Below are 8,654 nucleotides of genomic sequence, written 5' to 3'. Positions count from 1 at the left end.
CCGGGAGGGAGTCCGGGAAGAAGTCTGGAGCTTCCAGAGAGGCAAGAGACATTTTCTTCCCTCTTTGATTCCTGGTGCGTGAGGAGAGCGCTACTTAAAGGAGCTCCAGAGAAGGGTGCGAGTTGTGGCTATCAGCGTGACCCCAGAGATGGGCATGAGATGCTAAGGCTGCTGCTGCCACCACCTAGAATCCTGTGTAGAAGCACAGGTCCCTCCTCATGCCTCCGTGAACAGGAAGCAGAGCAGCCCGCCAGTGTCAGGGTCCCGAGATCCAGGGACAACTTCCCCAGGAGAATTAATTGTGCACCTCAGGCTGCTGCAAAGTCACGCCAGATTTGGACACCACAGGCCAGACCTGCATCCATATGCCTCCATCCCCACGGCCTGAGAGAGGCAGAGCCACTGAATCAGTGGCTCCTTTAACCCTGTCCTGTCTGAGCGAAGAACAGACACCCTCAGGCAAGCTACATGCAGAGGCAGGGCCAAATTCATAGCGGAAACACAGGAGCTGTGCGAGCAAAGAAGAGAAAGGGGGCTTCTCTGGTGGCACAATCATTGAGAATCCGCCTGCTAATGCAGGTAACACGGGTTCGAGCCCTGGTCTGGGAAGATCCCACATGCCACGTGGAGCAACTAGGCCTGTGAGCCACAACTACTGACCCTGCACGTCTGGAGCCTATGCTCCACAACAAGAGAGGCCACAACAGTGAGAGGCCTGCACACTGTAATGAAGAGTGGCCACTGCTTGCCAAAACTAGATAAAGCCCTCACACAGAAATGAAAACCCAATACAGTTAAAAATAAATAAATTAATGAAAGTACACTTAATTCAAAAATATATTTTTAAAAAACATTTCACACCAGGGTCAAAAACAAAAACAAACAACAAAACACAGACAACAAAAACAAAAAAAGATAAAGGGAGATCTCTCCCAGCAGCCTCAGGAGCAGCGGACTAATTCTCCACAATCAACTTCATGTACCCTGCATCAGTGGAATACCTGAATAGACAATGGTTCATCCCATTTTGACGGGTGGACTTTGTGAGCAAGATATATTATTTATTCCTCTTTTCCTCTTTTTGTGAGTGTGTATGTGTATGCTTCTGTGTGAGATTTTGTTTGTATAGCTTCGCTTTCACAATTTGTCCTATGGTTCTGTCAATTTTTTTTTTTACTTATAAAATATTTCTTTCCTTAATAATTATTTTTTATTTTTGTTTTAATAACTTTTTAAATTTTATCTATCTTTTCTTTTTCCTTGCTTTCTTTCCTTCCTTCCTTCTTTCTTTCCTTCTTTCTACTTTTTCTCCCTTTTATTCTGAGCCATGTGGATGAAAGGCTCTTGGTGCTCCAGCCAGGAGTCAGTGCTGTGCCTCTGAGGTGGGGAAGCCAAATTCAGGACACTGGCCCACAAGAGACCTCCCAGCTGCACATAATATCAAATGGTGAAAATCTCCCAGAGATCTCCGTCTCAATGTCAAGACCCAGCTTCACTCAACAACCAACAAGCTATGGTGCTGGACACCATATGCCAAACAACTAGCAAGACAGGAACACAACACCACCCATTAGCAGAGAGGCTGCCTGAAATCATAATAAGGCCACAGACACCCTAGAACACAACACTAGACCTGGAAATTTTCACCAGAAAGACAAGATCCAACTGCATCCACCAGAACACAGGCACCAGAGTCCCCTCCACCAGGAAGCCTACACAACCCATTGAATGAACTTTAGCCACTGGAGACAGACACCAAAAACAATGGGAACTACGGACCTGCAGCCTGCAAAAAGGAGACCCCAAACACAGAAAGATGAGCAAAATGAGAAGACAGAAAAACACACAGCAGATGACGGAGCAAGGTAAAAACCCACCAGACCTAATAAATGAAGAGCAAATAGGCAGTCTACCTGAAAAAGAATTCAGAATAATGATAGTGAAGATGATCCAAAATCTGTGAAATAGAATAGAGAAAATGCAAGAAACATTTCACAAGACCTAGAACAAGTAAAGAAGAAACAAGTAATGATGAACAGCACAATAAATGAAACTAAAAATACTGTAGAATGGATCAGTAGCAGAATAACTGAGGCAGAAAAAATGGATAAGTGACCTGGAAGTAAAATAATGGAAATAAAACTGCAGAGCAGAATAAGGAGAAAAGAATGAAAAGAACTGCAGACAGTCTCACAGACCTCTTGGACAATATTAAATGAACCACATTCGAATCATATGTGTCCCAGAAGAAGAAGAGAAAACGAAAGGGACTGAGAAAATATTTGAAGAGATTATAGTTCAAAATATCCGTAATATGGGAAAGGAAAAATTTAATCAAATCCAGGAAGCACAGAGTCCCATGCAGGATAAATCCAAGGAGAAACACGCCAAGACACATATTAATCAAACTATCAAAAATTAAATACAAAGAAAACATATTAAAAGCAGCAGGGGAAAACAAACAAACAAACAAACAACACAAAAGAGATTCCCCATAAGGTTAACGGTGGATCTTTCAGCAGAAACCCTGCAAGCCAGAAGGGAGTGGCAGGACATATTTAAAGTGATGAAGGAGAAAAATCTACAACCCAGATTACACTACCCAACAAGGATCTCATTCACATTTGATGGGGAAATTAAAAACTTTAACGACAAGCAAAAGCTGAGAGACTTCAGCACCACCAAACTAACTTTACAGCAAATGCTAAAGGAACTTTTCTAGGCAAGAAACACAAGAGAAGAAAAAGATCTACAAAAACAAATACAAAATAATTAAGAAGTGGGAAGGGGAACATACATATTGATAATTACTTTAAAGGTAAATGGGTTAAATGCTCCGACCAAAAGACACAGACGAGCTGAATGGATACAAATCCAAGACCCATATATATGCTGTGTACAAGAGACCCACTTCAGACCGAGGGACACATACAGAATGAAAGTGAGGGGATGGAAAATGGTATTCCATGCAAATGGAATTCAAAAGAAAGCTGGGGTAGAAATTCTCATATCAGAAAAAAATAGAATTTAAAATAAAGACTATTACAAGAGACAAAGAAGGACACTACATAATGATCAAGGGATCGATCCAAGAGGAAGATATGACAATTGTAAATATTTATGCACCCAACATAGGGGCACCTCAGTACATAAAACAAATACTAACAGCCATAAAAGGGGAAATCGACAATAACATATTCATAGTAGGGGACTTTAACACCCCACTTTCACCAATGGACAGATCATCCAAAATGAAAATAAATAAGGAAACACAAGCTTTATGTGATACATTAAAAAAGGTGGACCTAATTGATATTTATAGGGCATTCCATCCAAAAACAACAGAATACACATTTTTCTCAAATGCACATGGAACGTTCTCCAAGATAGATCATATCTTGGGTCACAAATCAAGCCTTGGTAAATTTAAGAAAATTGAAACTCTATCAAGTATCTTTTCCGACCACAATGCTATGAGACTAGATAGCAATTTCAGGAAAAGATCTGTAAAAAAATACAAACGCATGGAGGCTAAACACTACACTACTTAATAACGAAGTGATCACTGAAGAAATCAAAGAGGAAATCAAAAAATACCTAGCAACACATGACAATGGAGACATGACGACCAAAAACCTATGGGATGTAGCAAAAGCAGTTCTAAGAGGGAAGTTTATAGCAATACAATCCTACCTTAAGGAACAGGAAACATCTCAAATAAACAACCTAACCTTGCACCTAAAGCAATAAGAGAAAGAAGAACAAAAATCCCCCAAGGTTCGCAGAAGGAAAGAAATCAAAAACATCAGATGAGTAATAAATGAAAAAGAAATGAAGGAAACAACAGCAAATATCAAGAAAACCAAAAGCTGGTTCTTTGGGAAGATAAACAAAATTGATAAACCATTAGCCAGATTCATCAAGAAAAAAAGGGAGAAGACTCAAATCAATAGAATTAGAAATGAAAAAGGAGAAGTAACAACTGACACTGCAGAAATACAAAAGATCATGAGAGATTGCTACAAGCAACTCTATGCCAATAAATTGGACAATCTGGAAGAAATGGAAAACTTCTTAGAAATGCACAACCTGCCAAGACTGAATCAGGAAGAAATAGAAAATATGAACAGACCAATCACAAGCACTGAAATCGAAACTGTGATTAAACGTCTTCCAACAAACAAAGCCCAAGACGAGACGGCTTCACAGGCGAACTCTATCAAACAACTAGTGAAGAGCTAACACCTATTCTTTTCAAAGTCTTCCAAAATATAGCAGAGGGAGGAACACTCCCAAACACATTTTAGGAGGCCAACATCACCGTGATACCAAAACCAGACAAGGATGTCACAAAGAAAGAAAACTACAGGCCAATGTCACTGATGAACATAGATGCAAAAATCCTCCACAAAATACTAGCAAAGAGAATGCAACAGCACATTAAAAGGATTCATTTAACCATTGATAAACAATGACATAGTTAATGACTATGCCTTGCATATTTTAGGTAAATATTAATACAGTGAACAAGGGAGTGCAAATATCTCAGTAAAGTAACTAATTTCATTTCCTTCAAATATGTATATTCAGAAATGGAATTGCTAGGTTATATGGTGGTACTGTTTTTACTATTTTGAGGAACATCCAAATTATTTTCCATAGTGGTTGTACTAAGTTACATTCCCACCAACAGTCTGTAAGTGTTCTCTTTTTTTCTACATGCTTGACTACACTTTTATGTCTTGTCTTTTTCATAATGACCACTATAAAATGTGTGAGTCGATATCTTTTGGTGGTTTTATGTTGCATTTCTCTTACTAGTACAGAACTTGAGCAAATTTTCATGTGTCTGTTGGTCATTCATAGGTCTCCTATGAGAGGAATATATCTGCTAAAGTGTTCAGCCAACTTTTTAATTAGATTATTCAGCTTTTGTTTTAATTGTGTCCTTTTATGTTTGGACATTAGTCCCTTAGCTGTCATGTAGTTGGCAAATCTTTTCTCCCATTCCATAGAATTCCTATGCTTCCTGTTCCATTGCCTCTTTACTCTGTTCAAATATACGCACACACACACACATATATACACGTATACAGAAAAAAAAACTATAACCCCCACCTAACCATAACATTGTGGACAGTTCCCAGCTACCGGGATCTATTTACATCTGGCGCTGAAACTCTGCCCCAGAGAGGTGGGTGTAATTCCAACATCGCTAGGACCACAGGATGTGTCTCTAGACCCCTAACTACCTTAGATTGCTAGGTAAGGAGTACTCCAATCAAGGCACTTATGTTACTAAGAATGGAACCCACAAAGTCTAGCTCCTGTGACCAAGGGGTTTACTGGTGGGATAAGGGGATTATGATGCAAAGGGCGGGGCTCCAATCAGTCCCCATCTGGCATGCAGTCCTCCTGGCTTGCTTCCTGGGGAAGGGAGCATCTGACCGTGCTGCTGTCTGGAGCTCTCATGTCACAGCCTCAAGCCCAGAAACATCCACGTCTGGGTGCTCTGGAGTGCCTTCCTGTCCTGTGTCCCTACGTGACAAAGGTCTGAGCACTGCCTGGGAAAACTCTTCTACGTGGGTACCAGAGGAATGTGACAGGAAAAGCAGTAACAACCCCAAAGTCCATCAGAGTAGAACGGGCTAACTGGGGTGTGTTCCTAAAATGGAATACTACCCTCCACCCAAAAAGAGTGGATAACGGCTAGTCATCTCAGAAATATAAGGATGAGGGGGAGAAAAGTCAGCTCCAGAATACCCATTGTATATAACACATAAACTTCAAAATTAAGTAAATATAATTTGGGGGTGTGCAGTGAAACTTTATACAAACTACAGAATTCAGAATTCGGGTTACAACTAGGTGGAAGGGGGTGGTGGGGCGGAGTGTCTGGAAGAAACATGGAGTGACCTTTCCAGGTGTCAGCAGTGCCGTTACTTACGATGGGGTGTGGGGTACACGAGTGTCTATTTTATTATGTCTTTCCTTTTACATCACTTATATACACTCTGATGTGTATGATTTATTTCACAAAAGTTTTAAGAGCCAGGTCTGTGCCAATCAGTGGTCTGAGAATCACTGTGGACATACACCATTCCCAGGTCACATATTTGTTTTTTAACTTGCTTGGGATGCCAACCTTAATTCACGCAGGAAGATAAAAACTTCCCTTAGTGGCTGCTTTCTAACTTTGTAAAGACTGAAAATTAAATCTGAGATGATGTAGTAAATTAAAACGATAGTGATGTTTTTAGATCAAATTGTATGTGTTAAAGTGTATTTGATGGCTCGTTTTTAACATTGAAGAGAATTTGGCATATTCATCTCAGATTAGTTTTGTTATTTCAATTAGAAACCTACTAAATAACTCAGTTTAGGATTAAATGGAAAATTTAAGAACATTGTATTAAATGATATTTATTTGTTTTATTATTATTATTTTTTGATGTGAGGAAAAGAAACCTCAGGTTTTCTGGTTTCTTTTTTTATATTGTGAATTTTATTTTACTTTTTTATACAGCAGGTTCTTATTAGTTATCCATTTTATACATATTAGTGTACGTATGTAAATGGTATTTTTAAAAGAACTAGAGATTCACCGTGTTTATGAGTTTATTAGATTCACTAGATCAGGTTAAATACTAGAAGAGGTGGCAATTAAAGGGCTTAAAAAGAAAATTAGGGAACAGTTCTCAGAGCTTTCTGAGATGCTCTTCCTGGGTTAGAATCCTCAAATTCGGCTCAAATAAAATTTTCTAATTTTTTCTTTAAAAAAGTTTAATTTAAAAAAATAAAAGATTTAATTTATAAATGCACTTAAAAAAAACAGTGATGCCCTTATGCCTTTTTATGGCAGTAGACTATAAAGAAAAGATCAGAATTAACTATTTCAGATACTTGCAATGACCAGGGTGGGTATTTGGTAAAGGAAGCAGCAGCAATGTTTTGTAGTTTTCTGGAGGACCAGGAAAAGAGGCCCGTGTGAGCGGGGACTGTGGGAAAATCCTCATAGAAAACCCATCCCTCTGACCAGAGGAACCCAAATAAGATGTCCCTGTGACCTGAATGGTGGCAGTGTGGTTTTTGTTTTGTGTTTTTTTAAATAATTTTTATGGGAGTATAGTTGATTTTAAATGTTGTGTTAGTTTTTGCTGTACAGCAAAACAAATCAGTTATACATCCACATATATCCATTCTTTTTTAGATTCTTTTCCCATAGAGGCCGTTACAGACTAACAAGAAGCGTTCCCTGTGCTATACAGTAGGTCCTTACTAGTTACCTATTTTATACATAGTAGTGTGTACATGTCAATCCCAATCTCCCAATTTATCCATCCTCCTCCCCTTCCCACCGGTAACCATGTTTGTTTTCTACATCTATGACTCTATTTCTGTTTTGTAAATAAGTTCATTGGTACCATTTTTTTAGATTCCACATATAAGTGACATCATATGATATTTGTCTCTGACTTACTTCACTCAGTATGACCATCTCTAGGTCCACGCATGTTGCTGCAAATGGCATTATTTTGTTCTTTTTTATGGCCGAGTAATATCCCATTGTATATATGTACCACATCTTCTTTATCCATTCCTCTGGGGATGGACATTTAGGTTGCTTGGCTATCGTAAATAGTGCTGCAATAAACATCAGGGTGCACGTATCTTTTCAAATTATGGTTTTCTCTGGATACATTCCCAGACCTCCTTCCCCAGCCCCACTCTGCAGCCCTTGGGAATCTCCTTCTGAACAAAAGCAGAGATGGCCAGATGGTTTTTGGTGGCGGGCCTCGCCCCACTCAGGGCCCGTGGGGGGACCATTACTGAGGAAGGCACACGTGACCCCGATGGGCCCCAAGGCTGCTCCCCCTCCCTCCTGAACCCTTAGGAGCCAGGCCGCAAGGCTGGCCACTCGACGGAAACACCTGAGAGTGAGTTTAAGCTTAAGTTTAAAAAGGGAAAAGGCGACAAGTACTTGCCCCCAGACCCATGAAATCAGGAATTCTACAGTAGGGCCCGGGAGTGGGAATTTTTCTGAAGTTCCCCCAGGTGACTCCAAAGTGCACCTCCCAGGCTGAAAACTACTAACAATTTGATTTGCAGCAATACTCCTTAGACCAAAGGCAACAGTGTCCACCAGCACGGCTGGGCCCAAGCTCTAACGAAGAGAGCACAAAGGCAGCTCCTGTGGTTCCGAGCACCTTCCAACTGCAGACACCATTTATGCCATTTGACTTGGCAAATGCCTTCTGTACAGCAGGACAGGGTGATGATAACTCAGGTCCTTTCAGAGTTATGGAGGGACCCCCTGTGTACAGAACCAGCCTTCACGGTGCTGCAGAACATTGGGAATTCTATTTAAGCTGAAGCTAAATTTTAGTTTCCTCCCTGAATTATTTATTCCTCAAAAAATAAATGGTGAACCCCAGGAGATGGTGGTGACAGTGCGTGTTGCTCAGGAGGGACTTTAAAAATCACTGCTCCAGCTGCTGCAGTAACAAATTCCACAAATAAAATGGCCATCGCAGAGCGCTCACCTCCCATCAGGTCACTTGGCAAGCTGATCTCGCCCCAGAACACGTATGTCACTTTACGCTCGTGGGTGGTTGGTGCCTCCATCCGGAATGAGTGGGAGGCACAGCGAAGCT

Source organism: Mesoplodon bidens (genome assembly GCF_964165515.1).
Source record: "Mesoplodon bidens genome assembly, contig: HAP1_SCAFFOLD_610, whole genome shotgun sequence".
Taxonomy (NCBI): Eukaryota; Metazoa; Chordata; class Mammalia; order Artiodactyla; family Ziphiidae; genus Mesoplodon; species Mesoplodon bidens.
This window is presented reverse-complemented; position numbering follows the sequence as displayed.